Genomic DNA, 17113 nt, shown 5'->3' with positions numbered 1-17113 from the left:
CCATCTAACAATGACAAAATGAGAATGAATTGAATATCTTCCCTAAAATAGGATTCATCTGAAATAATTCTACCTTCCATCATTTGGCAGTGTACTAAATATACTTCTTGTATTCTCATATTTGAAATCTCCACAATAATCTTATGATGATTTATTATGATGTCCACTTTATATCTGGGAACTTGATAATTAAGGCAGTTAAATGTACACTGCTAATGAACAGGACACCTGCACTTAAACAAGACTCCAGAGCTTCTGATCCTTCCATTGTTGCTCACTATGGATGATTCATATATGCAATAGGTTGTAAGAAATGAAAATAAGAGTGATTGCCATGGTTTGATATTCAATAGATATGGACATAGATGGTGTAGGAGAAAACCCCAGGGAATGAGGACATCCCAGTGCCATCCAGAGAGAGGGAGATATGAGGATATGGGCTTCAGCATACCATTTGCTGTTGGGTAAAAGTCTGTCCCTGTAGTTTTCATTGATTACATTTTAATTGATAACAGCAGGGGTAACAATGTGTACCTTTTGATAAGCTTTCTATAGTTTGACATTTTTCAGATGTCATGTTGGGATGGGTAAACCCAAATTAATGCACTCTATGGACATACTAATGTATCCCCCAGGAGGCAGAGGAGGGTCAGCCTGAAAACAGAACCACTGGCAGTCTTAGTTAGAATCATTCTCTCTACAAGCCTTCAGCTAAATGTCCTTTTAAATATTTCTAACCCTTATCTTGAAAAGTTGAAGTCTTTTAGTTTAGAGTTTACTAGAACTTCCACCTCTGAGTGTTCAATTCTTAAATATTAATGTGTGCCTAAAATTTATACAAACCTCTATGTAAAGTCATATGAAGGAAGAAAGAATTGTATATTGCTTCAAATATTTTCCTCTGTTCTTTTACATTTATGTATAAAATGATAACCTAGGGCAGTGGTGGCGAACTTATGGCACGCATCCTGCAGCTGCCATGCAGAGCCCTCTCTGGCATGCGAGCCAAGTTGCCTCAGCATCTAAGCATCAGATAACAGTTGTTTTTGCTAAACTAAAACCTCAGTATTCAGTTTTAATTGCAGTGTTGGCACTTTGCAATAAATAAGTGGTCTTGGGATTGTAGTTTGGGCACTTGGTCTCTAAAGGTCTCATCACTGACTTAGGGTCTAATAGCATGCCATCTGCTTCTGTACTTAATTGCCAAGGAAAATACTGTACAGTACAAAATATCCACTGATGGATATGAAACAAAAAAATAGTGATCATTTCATGTTAATAACAGGAGAATGTCAGTTTGGGTTTAGTTTATTTCTGACCTGGTGATAACGTGGGTTCATACCAAAATGCAACAAAGTTGACAGTGCTACCTTCTCTACCCCTAGAGGAAAAGCCATTTATCAGCACAGTGTTTACTCTGGATGCATTGCTTTCTAGCTCTGGGACCTTGGCCAAGTTACTTAATGTACCTCAGCCTTTGTTTCCTCACCTGAGAAATGGAAATAATAATAGCATCAATTTACACTAATATTATAACTACTAATTGTAGTTAGTTGTGATAAATGAGACTGCATGTAAAGTGTTTAATACAGAGCCTGGATCATTATGTGGTCAGAGATTGCTACTACTATTGTGAGTAACAATGGCTAGATGGTCAGTGAACTCAATGCACCAAGAAAGAAAATTCTTCTATTTCACAGTTACAGTGATTACTTCAAAATGAGGAGATATAGAGTGTATCTAGAAAAAAGCTACAGAATATATTTTCTTAGATATATATCATAGTGCATGCATGCAGTATTTCCTGAGAGTGACAGAAGATTAGAGTCCAGCAGACAGAGAATATATGTATGGAAGTGTAAGTGTGCACACGCATGCACATACCTGCACCCAAACTAATACCAACTCACAGAGATAAGTTTGTTTATATGCCCTGCATGGCCATGGACACACATGTCACAGACACTTTGTTTCTGTGTGTGTATCTCTGAGAGAGGAATAGAAGTCTTTGATACCTTCACAGGCACATGCACAAAACAAGGTTTCCCAAATAAGAGCAGAGCTGATAACAGCCACTTTTGTTAGAATAATGCTCAGTTTATTTGGGGATCATTGTCATCCTGACTGAAATTCATTCCATCATTTGGTCTGTCACTTTCTCTGGCAGAATGTTTTACAGAATATGTCTTTGACAAATAATTTCTCTAGTTACTCTAGTTCCTGTGAAATCACAACCTGGATTATATTTGTTTAAATATTCCTATATATAATATACAAAATATATATTTTATATTATGTATATGGAGAGAGAGAAAGAGAGACAGATCTCTTTTTCCTGAAGGATTTATTATCTGGGTTAAGCAAATTTAGATACATAGATTTAGATTCTCAAAGAGTAGTTGTTAATGACTTCAAGCTGTCCGGGAATGCAAAAGTTTGTCCAATTTACAATCTGTAACACTTCTCCCTTACCCATTTTTATTCCTGTAATTTAAAACTTGCACTTGGAATATCCCTTCGGTACATCATACTTTAGTGTTTTTTGCTGGTACCCTACTGGAGGGTTTCAATCCATTTTTCATGTGGCCTATGGGTTTGATACACTACACAATGCATTACTTCCACTAGCTTCTAAATAATTAAATGCTAATATTGCTTTTCTTCTGAACAATTGTTCGTAAGTGTTAAATCAATCACAGATTAATTGAAACTTCCCCACCATTTTCTCTCCTCTCCATAAATTAGCTTTTACTTTCATTTTCTTTCATAGACCTTTTTTTCCTTCTCTCTTCAGGCATTCTCAGAGGGCATCTAAAGTTCTTTGGTTCTGTAGTTTTGAAGTGTGCAATTTGGAAGGAATGTGAGTCTGGAGGGAATTAAATTAACTAGAAAACTCTCTGATTTTTGATTAAATTGCTTCTTTCAAAGATATTATAGAGCATTCCAGGTATTCATTTTTAAATTTTCTTCAAAAAAAAAGCATTAAAGTTCAGACAAATTTAGTTTCTTTTTTACTTTACTTTTAAGGGCTCTACTCAAAATACATTTATCATGTTTTTAGTGAAAAATTTCAAACATTAAGAAAATACCTTCATGAGATTTAATTTGATGAAAATGAGAGGCAAGAAATGAAGAGTGCAGAACAACCATAAAATGAAAAAAAGCCAGCATGGTACAGCATGGATAAGCTACATCTGAAAGCAAAAAGTGAAAAATCTAAATGATCAAAAATTTAGACTGTGGTCAGAGCCCAGCAGTAATGTGCTGAAGCATTACCTTGTGAGGAGGCTGAGTATCAGGCTGTAAGATTCAGAAAGACTGCAATAATTTTGTGCAGTTCAAGTAGAAAAATCTGTAAGGGCCATTGTGAGTAACAACCAGACCACTGGTAAAAAATGAGTGTGGCAAAAAATGAATGTGTAACTGTGAGAAATGAATGAGAACAACCCATTTGAAATAGTCAACATGACACAGGCCTTAGCCATACTAATATATTCACTCCTGAGATTCTTAACTGGAGGTTATTCCTCAGTAAATTCCTCAATAGCAATGGAAAAACAGAGTCAGAAAAAACAGTATGTCCTGAACATCTTCACACTTGACTATATGCCATATGGATGGATGATAAATTTAAATTTTCAATTATTCTTGCCACTTTCTCTTTGCTGCCCAGGTCGGCACATAGAGAAGATATGGCACAGAAAACTAAAGCAATTTCAATTCTTAGTATAGAAATCAACCTCTTCACTATTACTGGGAAAGTCATTTTTTAGGGCTGACATCCTAGAGGGGCAGTTATTTTTATACTGTATGTTTCTTTATTCTGTTTTTCTTCAGTACATATTGAACAACTTGAATTTCTGACAAACACAAAATGTTCTACCATGATTTCCGATCAATTGACATGTTCCCTCTGCCCCACTCTAAGCTTGTTCTTCAGCTTTTTCTACTTTAAAATGAAGATTATCAAGTATTGTGGCATCCAGAAAAACTGTACCACATCTGGCACAGAGCCTGTAATTTTAGCACTGCGGGGCCATACCTCCAATGCCTTTTGATTTGTCCATTAGACTATAAGTAGATTTAGGGAAATAAGTTTGGTAAGTTTTTCCTCATTGCCTAATAAAATGGTTGTCATGTAAATATGGTTGTTCAGTATTGATGGGGTGAAATGTCAAAGGAATTGGGACAATCTCATAATAATATTTTTGGGTTCCCCCTATACACACACCAAGTTCATATATTGAAACCTAGTCAACCAGTGTAATGACATTAGTAAGTGGGCTCTTTGGAAAGTAATTTGATCATGAGGAAAGAGTCTTCATAAATTGGATTAGTGTCCTCATAAAGGAAGCCCCAGAGTACTGTGTCTCTTCCACCAAGTGAGGAAGGAGGCACAGAGACACTCAGCAGACACAGGATCTCCTAGAACTTTGATCTTATGGTTCCTAGCTCCCAGAACTGCATAAAACAAATTTTTGCTACCTGTTTATAGCATTTTCTCCTAACAGTCTGTCTCTGAATAGACTAAGACAGAAGGAAATGATAGCAATAAATAACTTCACTAAACTGAATGCTAATCATAGGCAGAGAATATTCACAATTTCAATATCTGATCAATGGAGGTGACCAGTATTACATAAAATAAAAAAGAGCTTTCTTAAAAAGATCAAGCCACACCACAGAATTTGTATCATGTTTTACCTATTGACTGTCTAATCTTCCTATGTACAGCTATATCTTTTATCTTATTGTATGCTATGGTATGTGTAGAAGTGTGTATGTGTAATTATTTTTCTAAGAGAGTTTGCTATTAATTTGTTTTAATTATTATTAATTTCCCAAATGACGTGGTAGAAACCCATGCACACAGTAGGCATTTTATAAGCTTACATTTAATAAAATATTTATCAGATGAAATATCTTGTAGCCTTGGAAGAAAGGCTATAAGAAGCTATTAAAATTAAAAACCAAATGATGTCAAATCAATATCTATTCTTTCTGAACACTGGTCATAATATTTCTTCAATATATGAAGAAACTGACATTATAAAAGATGAGGCTATACATAGTATTTCCTTTTACCTGTCAGTGAAATTAAACGTTCCTCAAAAAAAATCCACAGCCATCTCTAGTCTTAAATATCCATACCAATGCATTTAAATAGTTTTTAAAATGTGAATATTTGATATTAATCACAGAGAAGTTAACTCATTAAATGTTTGATTTTTAATTTCAGATTGTGGCGGTATTATATTTTAAACCTGAAGGTAGGATTTGGTTATTATAAAACCAAGGACAAGTTTGTTCTGGAAATCTATATTGTAACTGAATAGAATAATGATTTACAAAATGCAGTTCTTGGACAAGAGGCAAGGTCATTACCTAGGAACTTGTTAGAGATGCAAATCCTCAGGACACTAAATCCAAAGCTCAGGGAATGAGGCCCAGCAATATGTGCATTAAAAGCCATCCAGGTGATTCTGATGCAGGCTAAGCTTTGAAATCCATTGAAATAAACCTTTCAGAGCACCAGTAGGATGTGCAGTGGTAACTTAGTGGCACTTGAGGACCTCAGGACTTTCTAGTCTTGAGAATTTCTTGGAAACTTGATCCTCTCCAGCATTGGTCCCTGCTCCCTCTCAAGTGCAGGACTCAGACTTGATCTGACATGGAGAAAGCAAAGTCCATCTCCTCCCACCAACAGAAAATACCAGGGATGATTTGTCATGTGTGGCAAAAGGGTAAGTCTTACTTGACCCTTTGATTTAGCAAGTGTTAGCATAATTAAGAATAAGAAACTCGGACAGCACATTTTTCATCAAGTTGAGAACTATCAAAATGAATTTTCCATTCTTTTATGCTATATTAGTACATATGGCAAAATAAAACAACTGCATTTCTGGGAAATTTACACATTTGAGTATAATATCAAACAGACAGTTGTATGAATTCTTTAGTGCCTTTGAGACAATGGATACTGCCTTTTTCAAATTGTCAAGTGTTTACAACCATGTTCCCTTTCCATTTTTTCCTCTTCGCTACACAGTTTTGTTATACTGTTTACTTCCTGTCTCCATATCCATGATGATTTGCTATATAGCAAGGAATCTTATTTGATAATTAAAGGTATGTATGATGATCATAGCCAGGTGAGTGTTCACTTACGTCTTTTGAATTCCCTCAAAATGTTGGCTGCATGTACTTAAGGCTATGATTTCTGTATTAGCTCTGTGGTCTTGTAACACTGATCATTGTTACTTTTAGAAACTTCCAGTTGGAGTGATCAATTATAAAAGCTACTTAAGGAACAATGTACCATTAGTGAATAGTTTCATTTTGGTGGTCAATTAGGGTAGTTAATATCTTTTCTTTTTATTTAAATGTCTGTGTAATGAAAATGGTTCTTTTGAATAAGATTGTATAGGCAATAACATCTCTAGATAAAAGAGTTGAAGTAAAAGAATATTTTGATACATATGCATATTCTTATACCCATCACACATGATAAAGAGAAAATGAAAAGTTATAGTTCCATTTTCCTATATCTCTAGGAAGCTATAAAAGTACGACTCAGGTCATCTCATAAAGCAAAATAATCTGCAACATGTAAAATACAGAGACATTTATTAGGGTAATAAAATCTCAGCTGCCTACTTATTTTCTAGTAGCAAATTTACTCATTATTGTCACTATTAATAATGGTAATATGGTTATGAAACTGCATATATTTAAGAAACCACTATTTGCATTGTCTACAGAAGATAATTTTCCCTCTGGGATTTCATTGTGGCTTTTGAAGGAGAGAAAGGAAATCATTGTGAAATATGGAGAAATTCATACATTTCGGCTCATGAGTCTAACATTAATATTTATGTGCAGATTTAATTATGTGTGGGAGAAAAGGGGGTTAATAGAACCCACTGTCATAAGTGCAAAGTGTCTGTGCAAATGTGGTTTGCTGCTCTGTACTCTTACACCAGGATTGGTACCCAGGTTGGGAGAGGAAAAACTTCTTCAGTAGGAAAATATACCATCTCTCTTTTTCTATCTGGAATAGGGAATCTACTAATGGAAGGTTTTCTTTTCAGTAACTCAGGACACCACCCATAAGCTATCAAAAGAAAAATTTGGAGTTTTGGGATAGCTGTGTCAAAACAGCAGGTTTATTCTTACTCTCTTATTTGGGACTGTGCTTATTTATTGGCAGAGAGTACACCTTGCCGTAATCTTAGAATAGTGTGGCATTCTCTTCTGCTTGGTTTCTCTCAACTGAGCACAAGCTGTTGAGGATTCAGCAACAGACAATCCCTTTCTGAATGAGACACTTTAAGTGTTTTGGTCTCTTTTGCTGAAGCACACATTGAACAATATTGTGAGAATTTTGGACTCTTGAGAGGTAATTTTGTGAGTAGATGGGAACTATTCAATCAGTAACAGGGGTAGGTGATCTAGGTTGGCTAACAGAAGCAGTGCCTTAATTTATGGAGGACATAATCTGATGTCAAACTTCAAATCGTGATGTTTTCAGATAATTAAAGTATTTTGCATTGTGTCACTTAAGACATTTCATGAACTAATTGAAGAATCACTAGGCTTGGGACAAGATTTGATAAAAAACATTCAAAAAGGATCTCTCTTTTATGTGAGTCATAAACTGAGGTACTGCAGTGCATGGCAACTGGACATTTCTCTGCATCTGTACTGAACCACTGCCCTGTTCCAGTAATAACATGGGGATAAAATAAAGCATCCTCCAAGGAGGGATTTAGTGGTGAGCTAAGGCTGAGAGCCTTCAAGGACATTTATCTCCATAGTAGAAGGTTTGACTCTTTGTGGTTTCCACAAATCTCTGTAAAAGGCATTGATCACCACTGTCAGTATGATTAGAGGGAGCACTGATGCATAGCATGTTTATGATTTTGAAAAGAAGAAAAAAACTTCACGTACTTAACACATGTCATGAGGAGGTTTTCATTCTCCTGGGAAAGGATACATTTTACTTTTTTAAAGTGATGTTTCCTATTTTTGATAATTTTCTTACATAGTTTTGGCCCTTGGGACATAACCCAGTGTAAGGACCAAGAAAGAGGCACTTGTTCTGTGATCTTAATCAAGTCTCATTATTTCTCTGGTTTTCATCATCCATGTATATAAGAGACTCCTGCTCCTCTAAAACATTCTCCACCTTAAAAACTTACAGGATTCTGTGATATGAGCATTATTCCACACGACTATTACAATGTGTACTTCAGGATTTACATTAAAGACTCAAGTGTCAGTAGACTAATCATCAATTATTCATTTCCCCAAAACTTAATGAACAACTATTAGTTATTGAGAAATATCAGTCATTCTTGCAGAAAGGTATATAGAAAGAAAAATTGTGGAAGACATTGTCTCTGGCCTCTGGGAAAATTAAGTGTTTTTTGTAATGCAAGGAAAAAAGTGTTAAATTGTGTAAGAAAGTTACAAAGGCTATTATCATTTATAACAAGGTTTTTCAACCTTACTCTATTGCTGTTTTAGCACAGATGGGTCATTTTTGCCATGGGAGGCTTTCTTAAGCCTTGTAGTAATTATAGTACCACCCATCGCCTATTCCATAGGGCAGTCGAGAAGCACTGGACTAAAATAGGACCATGACTTCTCTCAGATTTTCAGAGAACACCCATCAGAAAGGATTCATTTGACTTTGATCTTAAAACATGGAGTAAGCTAGGATGGAAATACATTTGTAGTCATATGTTGAAGGACTTCGATTTTGCTAAAGTTTGGGATTCTGATAGGGGTTAATTATAAATTGAACAGTATTTCAGCATTGTCTGTAGGTAGGCAAAAACTGAATTCATATCCTGGATTCAAAATACTGCTAGTTGTATGACCTTCAGCAAGAAATGGAACAGTTCTGCCTGGGATTGTGACTGAATGTTATATGTAAATCTTGGTGAATCATGCATCAGGCACGGTCTTGCCCCTTTGAAGTCTGCACATGAGTGCTGTGCATGGAGAGGAGGGGAGGCGGGAGGGTCAGAGAGGCAGTTGGAAGATGGTGGACGAGGTGGCACTTGCCCTTCAGCTCAGCTTCCCCTTGGCAGCGGCATGTGAGAGGGAGGCCGCATTGGTCAGTTGAGGCCTGCTGGGGAGCCGCTCCACAAGATGCCATGGGAGGGAAGGGTCTGTCCCTGGGCAGAGCCCAAGCAAGTCCAGCGGGGCAGCCACAGAGCACGAGGTGCCAGTGGCCGCCGGGGGCTGCCCCCGGCGGTGGCCATGGTGCTGTGGGGGGAGAGGCGGCGGCCGTGATGGGAGGGAGAAGCCCAGGGGACAGGCGCGGTAGGAGTAGGATACAATGGGCCTAGCCTTGGAGCTGCCACCAAGCGACGACTTCGAGGACTACAAGGACAATGATGATGAAGATGATGAGGATCTTCCAGATCCTCAAGCGATATTTGATATTGAATATTTCAGAAACGATCCAAGACCATTCTTCAAGTTTGCAAAGGAAATATATCCTGGACCGTTCCAGCCATCTCTCTGTCATCAGTTCATAGCCTTATCAGATAAAGAAGGAAAACTACTTCACAACTATACCCAGAATATAGATACCTTGGAACAAGTTGCAGGAATCCAAAGGATAATTCAATGGCATGGTTCCTTTGCAACAGCATCTTGCTTGATTTGTAAATACAAAGTTGACTGTGAAGCTGTACGAGGAGATATTTTTAATCAGGTGCCCACCTGATGATGAACCACTTGCTATCATGAAGCCAGAGATTGTCTTTTTTGGTGAAAATTTACCAGAACAGTTTCATAGAGCCATGAAGTATGACAAAGATGAAGTTGGTCTCCTCATTGTTATTGGGTCTTCCCTGAAAATGAGACCAGTAGCACTAATTTCAAGGACTGGAGTTATGGCTGAGAGGGGGCAGCAAATACCAGCCACACACTGGAAGGTACCAGCCCATTGACAAACACACTGGCTGCAGTGGGAGTCCATGGCAATCCTGCCACCACACACAGGTGCTCAGGCCTCGGCATCCAGCAGACACTGGGCTCAGCTCTGAGGCACAGCTACAACTTCTACTGTGATATTGAAGAAAAATTGTGAGAAGAGAAATCTTTGCCATATTTCTGATCTCAGCGAGGAAGATTTGTGCCTCTCATCATGCACAGCACCGATGGTATCCATCAGTGTCTTGTATATGTTCTTTCAAGGCATACTACTGAGAATGTCCATTAATGGAATGTTGCTCCAAGAATGATGCAGGCAGGGTCAGCTGAAGAACCCACGATGCAACCAGACTCATGGTCCCTAATATTGAAGATATTTGAAGTCTTTACATTCTGAGATGGTTCGTTATACAGTGATAATTGAACCAGGATGCTGATTTCTGTGAAGACATCAGGATCTGGGAGAGAGGGAAGGACAAGGAGCTGTGCTGCCTCCTCTTGGACATCAGAGAGCCCTTGTGATGGAGATGTGGAAGCCACACCAGCCCCATGCACAGGATCTTGCTATGTAGTTCGGGCTGGCCTTGAACACAGTAGGTAGCTGAGGGTGACTTCAAGTGCATATCCTCAGTCTCCTGGTGCTGAGATTGCAAGCATCCTCCACCACATCTGGAAGCAGGTAACAATTTGCTGGCAACTCGTGACCTGACACTCTCTTCCTGATAAACTCTGCTGCTCCCAGCTGGCCGCACAGTCATGAAGGGTAAACAAGTGGTGCTCTGAAGGGAACTGTCCTGTATAAGCTATCTTCTTCAGGTTCACCTCTTTGCAGATCCTGAAATCAAGATATCAATAGCTCAACATTGCTGGTATCAGATTGACCCTCACATAGAAGAAATTTTTCATACAACTTTCTAGAGCAGGCCCAGGGATACCACAGGCACATAAAATCCTCAGATGTACTTCACAGTGCAAAACAGCAGAAAACTCAAGGAGCAGAGCCCCCCCAGTGCAGAGGAGGTGAGCTGTGTGGGTGGCAGCAGCACCACTCTCCCTCACCCCAGTGGCTGCACTGAGACAGTATTTGGATCCACAGCACAGAGGTGCAGGGGGTCATAAAGGACATTGTTCTGAGCTCCAGAAGACAGAGCAGAAGTGATCATCAGAAAGAGGGCCTCTCTCAAGCTCCTTGATGAAAATGAAGCCCATTGGAAAAAACAAAATCTCTGCAACAAAGGCACCCCAGACCACTGTAGTTGCACACTGAATCAGGCAGGACGGTGTGTGACTGCAGTCCCAGCACGCTGGACAGCTGAGGTAAGAAGGTCACATGGTGGAGTCCAGCCCTACAAATTTGGTGAGTTAGTGAGACCCTTAGTGGGTATCTGGAGTAAAATGTCTGAGGATATAGTTCACTGAGGAGATGCAGAGTACAAGCACCAGTAGTGGAAAAGTGAAAAACTAACAGATAGATGAGAAATAGAAAAAAATATTCATAGATACTTAGATAAAAATAACAAAATAAGTGGCCACTGATTTATTTAGTATAAAGAAAAATGGCTGTCAAGGGCGGAGACAGGGGAGAGTCCCCACAGTCCCAGGCCTGACTCTCCCAACAATGCAGAAGGTTATGGAAGAATCAGATAGAGACTGAAAGCATAGAAGCAAAGTTGTACTTTTATTGAGCAAGCATGCAAGAGTACAGCTGCCTTCTCACAGAGAGATAGGCAGGGGTGCCTGAAACAGAGCCACCATTGCAGGGGGGCTCAAGATGCTGGTTTTGTAGTAGTTGGGGACCTATCCTGCCTCTAGGCTGAGGGCACCTCTACTTGATTGGTTAATGATTAATTTAGCTCATTACTAGGGACAACAAGGAAGGGTCTTTTCAGGGGCCTTTTACATCTTAGGACCAAGGTTCTTTTTCCTTTTGATCTTAGCAAACCAAGCTTTGCAGGGTACAGCTTGAAGAGGAGGTGCATCCTCAGCAGACTGTCAGCTTTTTATGGGTGGTTAAGCCTGTTCTGCCAGCTATCTGAAGTCCTTTGGGGAGGGTCTCATCTCTCCCTGCCTAGGGGGTCTCTATCCCTACAGGGCTGTAGACTTTTCTATTACATGGAGACCCAGGTTATGGAACCCCAAGACATGAGGTCACTTCCTTGGCAACATCTCCAAACAGAACTTGGAACTCTTGCTAACGGGTGTCACAATCTTGTAACTGCCATCTCCCAAGCTCACTTGGCCAGAGACGGTCAACAGCGAATATGCTGAACTGCTTCTCCACTTCGAGAGGCCACAGCCTCAAGACCCCAGGTAGAGAAAGTATCTGTGAAAGGTTAAGAAGATGGCTGACTCCATCCAGATGCTGCAGGCCATGCTGCAGCAGCCACATGACTGTCACAGACACCCCAGGGACAGTCTCCCCGGGAGTGACCACCAACGATCTTCCAAAATCAAAGTACCCCAGAGAAGTCTCCCTAAGCACAAATACCAATGGCACAGAAACTGGGAAGAGCATGGGGCAAGTATCACCAGGCCCAGAAACACCCAGTAGCCCAGTAGCTCTGGGAAGGCCTCCCCAGAGCCAGGCACAGAAAACCTAGAGAGTCAAAGTCCAGAGGGGGGACCGAAGTCACAGCCACCATCCCCCAAGAGTCACTGAGAAGCCTGGTGTACATCCGTCCAGGCCTGGCTGGCACTATTGGAAACAACTTCACAGAGAGCCTTTCAGGATTCTGGCCAGTGTGGTCCCTGCAGACAGTCAGGCCACTCTCATTCTCTGAGCTCTGCCTGCCTGTTTCTCTGGGCAGCCAACCCATCTGTGGTCCCTTCTTCCCAGGCACCTCCACCACCCACACCTCTACCTGATCAGCCCTGATTTCGGGAAGGGACATCATGACAAGGTCTCTTGAGAATTCCATCCCCTTTGAGAGCCTGTGTGATAAAGATTGAGATGTGTGGTGTTTGGACAATAAACATCTTTTCACCACACACTGGGTAGAGGAGGAAGGAGACCTGGACACTGTGTCACCCCAGTTGGAGTTAGAAGAGGCCTTTAGGGTTTCTAAGCTAAAGAAAGATTCTGAGCTCTTAATTCATTCATTGCCTTGTATACCAGAACACCCTAAAGTGCCTTGTCCAGGAGAAGAGAAATCCAACCACCACAGAGCTGCAGGCTGCTGGAGAAAGCTGTATTATGTGAATGGCCACACTTTTCAGGCCAAACGCTTCAGCAGGAGAGCTCACTGTGCGGTCTGAACAGACTGTGTAGGGGGACTTGGCCACCAGATGTATAAGTGCATTGACTGTAAACTCCCAGTTCACAAGAAGTGCCACAAACTTATCACAGTTGAATGTGGGCAGTGTTCTTTACCATCAGAGCCCATGATGCCAGTTGATCCATCATCCATGGCTTCAGACCCTGCACACACAGTGATCCCACATAACCTTTCAACTCATGAGGCTTTAGAACAAGTTGATGAAGAGAATAAGGCAGGGAACACCGGGGAAAGTGGCAAAGCTTCATCTGGCTTAGGGCTTGAGGACTTTGATTTGCTCCGAGTGATTGGCAGAGGAAGTTATGGGAAAGTACTGTTAGTCCAACAGAAAGAGTCAAATTGTATGTATGCAATGAAAGCAGTGAAAAAGGATTTTCTAAACAAATACCCAAAAGATTGACTGGGTTGTCATCCTCACAGGGGCTTTGGTGATATTCAGGAGCATTCATTCTTTCAAAATGTGGACTGGGACACGATGGAACAAAAGCAGGTGGTGCCTCCATTTAAACCAAATATCTCAGGTAGCAGATTCAGCTGCATGGGGGCCTGCATGTTGGAGGAAGAAGGTCGTGGTCAAGGTTTCACTGATGGGGTATATCAAGGGAAACAGCTTTTTCAGTGTGATGAAGATTGTGGAGTATTCATTGCATTGGACAAGCTAGAAATCATAGAAGATGATTACAATGGACCAGAAAGTGATTCTGCAGGCCCAGTGGACACAATGCAGGTTGAACTCCCCCCTTTGGAAATAAACTCCAGAGTTTCTTTGAAGGTTGGAAAAACTATAGAATCTGGAACAGTTATATTCGGTGATGTTTTGCCAGGAAAAGAGAGTTTAGGATATTTTGTTGGTATGGACATGGATAACCCTATTGGCAACTGGGATGGAAAGTTTGATGGCGTACAGCTTTGTAGTTTTGCAAGTGTTGAAAGTACAATTCTCTTGCACATCAATAATATCATCCCAGATAGCATGACACAGGAAAGGAGGCCTCCCAAACTTGCCTTTATGTCATGAGTTGTTGGGGACAAAGGTTCATCCAGCCATAATAAACCAAAGGCTACAGAATCTGCCTCCAACCCTGAAAATAGAAATAGATCTGAATTATTTTATACCTTAAATGGGTCACATGGCCTGGAAGTGGGTTCACTGGCTGAAGTGAAGGAGAATCCTCCTTTTTATGGGGTCATCCACTGGATTGGTCAGCCACCAGGGCTCAATGATGTTCTAGCTGGACTGGAACTGGAGGACAAATGCGCAGGCTGCATAGATGGAACCTTCAGGGGCACTCGATATTTCACCTGTGCCCTGAAGACAGCGCTGTTCATGAAACTGAAGTGCTGCAGGCCAGACTCTAGGTTTGCGTTCCTGCAGCCTGTCTCCAATCAGATTGAGCATTGAAACTCAGAATTTGGAGGCTATTTAAGTGAAGTGGTAGAAGAAAACACTCCACCAAAAATGGAAAAAGAAGGTTTGGAGATAATGATTGGAAAGAAGAAAGGAATCCATGGTCATTACAATTCTTGTTACTTAGATTCAACCTTATTTTGCTTATTTGCTTTTAGTTCTGTTCTGGACACTGTATTACTTAGACCCAAAGAAAATAATGATGTAGAGTATTACAGTGAAACACAAGAACTACTGAGGACAGAAATTGTTAATCCTCTGAGAATATATGGATATGTATGTGCCACAAAAATTATGAAACTGAGGAAAATACTTGAAAAAGTTGAACCTGCATCAGGATTTACCTGTGAAGAAAAAGATCCTGAAGAATTCTTAAATATCCTGTTTCACCACATTTTAAGGGTAGAACCATTGTTAAAAATAAGATCAGCAGGTCAAAAAGTACAAGATTGTTACTTCCATCAAATTTTTATTGAAAAAAATGAGAAAGTTGGAGTTCCTACAGTTCAATAGTTATTAGAATGGTCATTTATCTACAGTAACCTGAAATTTGCAGAGGCACCATCACATCTGATTATTCAGGTGCCTCAATTTGGAAAAGACTTTAAATTATTTAAAAAAATTTTTTCCTTCTTTGGAATTAAATACAACAGATTTACTTGAAGATACTCCCAGGCAGTGCGGGATCTGTGGATCTGTGGGGGGCTCACCATGTATGAGTGTAGACAGCAGTATGATGATCCAGACATCTCAGCTAGAAAGATCAAGCAGTTTTGTAAAACCTGCAACACTCAAGTCCACCTTCATCCCAAGAGGTTGAATCATAAATATAACCCAGTGTCACTCCCCAAAGATTTGCCTGACTGGGACTGGAGACACAGCTGCCTCCCCTGCCAGAAGATGGAGTTGTTTGCTGTTCTCTGCATAGAAACGAGCCATTACATTCCATTTGTGAAGTATGGGAAGGACGATTCTGCCTGGCTCTTCTTTGACAGTATGGCTGACCGGGATAGTGGTCAGAATGGCTTCAACATTCCCCAGGTGACCCCCTGCACAGAAGTGGGTGAGTACCTGAAGATGTCTCCTGAGGATCTACACTCCTTGGACTCCAGGAGAATCCAAGGCTGTGCTCACAGACTTCTTTGTGATGCATATATGTGCATGTACCAGAGTCTGACCATGAGCTTATACAAGTAGTGGGTCATCCCAAGAGGTAGAGAGACTGAACACAAAATCTCAGTGTTGCAATTGCCCGGAGCTGGCAGTTCTGTTCCACACCCATTGCCAGCAATGGGTATCTTTGTGTGGTGGCAATTCAGAAAAGGATTCCTATACTTCAAAACCAATTGCTTTTGTGTTACTGAACTATTTAATAAGCATTTTGCACTCTAGAAAGTATGTTTGTGTTGGTTTTTTAAGAAATCTAAATGAAGTTAATTAATACCTGAAGCTTTAAGTTAACTGCATTGATTATATGATATTTTTGGAAGCATAAAATTTTAATTGTGACAGTTTAAAACCTCTTTTAGTCCACTGAAAATATAAATAAATGTTTCTTCTTTCTGGAAAAAAAAAACAGAAAAGACTCCTCAAATATACCTGAGTGATTTGATTTGGAGAACTTTGATCCTGAATTTACTAATGAACCTGTTCAGCTGACCCCAGATGATAATGATGTCATGAGGCAGCTTGATGGATATGAATTTGCAGATTTTGAGTATATCAATCATCTTATGATGTTTGAAGAAGGGGTCTGATCCCCATTTTTCAACTATGCATTTTCCTTATGTTCCCATTTAATGCTTGGAAAACCTTGTTATCAGCCTAGATAGAATTAACCATTTCAGAGATGTCAGGAAGCTAATTTTAATTTATTATTTTGAAGCTATATTTAGATGCAATACTTGATTCTTATAGTCTGTAGTAGAGAATATGGAACTTTTTGTTCATAGATTAGATTTTTATGAACTGATTTAAATAACAATGAGGCAATCACTTTTAATCACACTTGTATGTACATTCCATTTGTTGAGTGGGACATAATGTCTAATATTTTTTCTTTTTACTTATGATACAAGAAAACAATTTGTCTTTTCAGTAAAATATCTTACCTATGCTAGTTTCTCTCCAACTACACTTTTGAAACTGACCACCTTTTGGTGTCAATTTATGTAATCTTTAGGAAAATCCAAAAAATACCAACAATTGTGAATAAAAACACATATACTTGTATCTTTTTTATATGAAGAAAATACAATATATGACTACAAGGTTTGGAAAGGTAATAGTTTTCATGAAATGAGGCATCTGAAAAAGATTAAAAGATAATTTATTAAATATTTATAGGGCCAGGGATTTGGCTTGGTGGTTTTGCTGCCTGCTGTGCAAGTGCAGGGACCCAGGTTCAATCCCAAGTACCAAAAAAAAAAAAAAAAATGTTTATAAATTTTAAATTGTTCTAAATTTAAAACTAGATCAT

At 39.6% G+C, this 17113-nt stretch overlaps 1 protein-coding gene and 1 pseudogene across 2 annotated transcripts in view; both read left to right on the top strand.

Moving 5' to 3' along the window:
* Lsamp (limbic system associated membrane protein) overlaps window positions 1–17113 on the top strand; it is a 2156433-nt gene that overhangs the window by 101022 nt on the left and 2038298 nt on the right. The window lies entirely within an intron of this gene.
* Window positions 1–17113, top strand: part of LOC147830466 (ubiquitin carboxyl-terminal hydrolase CYLD pseudogene) — a 156780-nt pseudogene that overhangs the window by 40484 nt on the left and 99183 nt on the right. Inside the window, exon 2 of the transcript XR_015450399.1 lies at window positions 6050–17113. This exon is cut by the window's right edge and continues 99183 nt beyond it. The product of XR_015450399.1 is annotated as a ubiquitin carboxyl-terminal hydrolase CYLD pseudogene (transcript). The remainder of the gene's footprint in view (window positions 1–6049) is intronic.

This window comes from Heterocephalus glaber, unplaced genomic scaffold (assembly GCF_053883595.1).
Source record: "Heterocephalus glaber isolate CG9 unplaced genomic scaffold, H.glaber_assembly_v1.0 deba00000122, whole genome shotgun sequence".
Taxonomy (NCBI): Eukaryota; Metazoa; Chordata; class Mammalia; order Rodentia; family Bathyergidae; genus Heterocephalus; species Heterocephalus glaber.
This window is presented reverse-complemented; position numbering and strand designations above follow the sequence as displayed.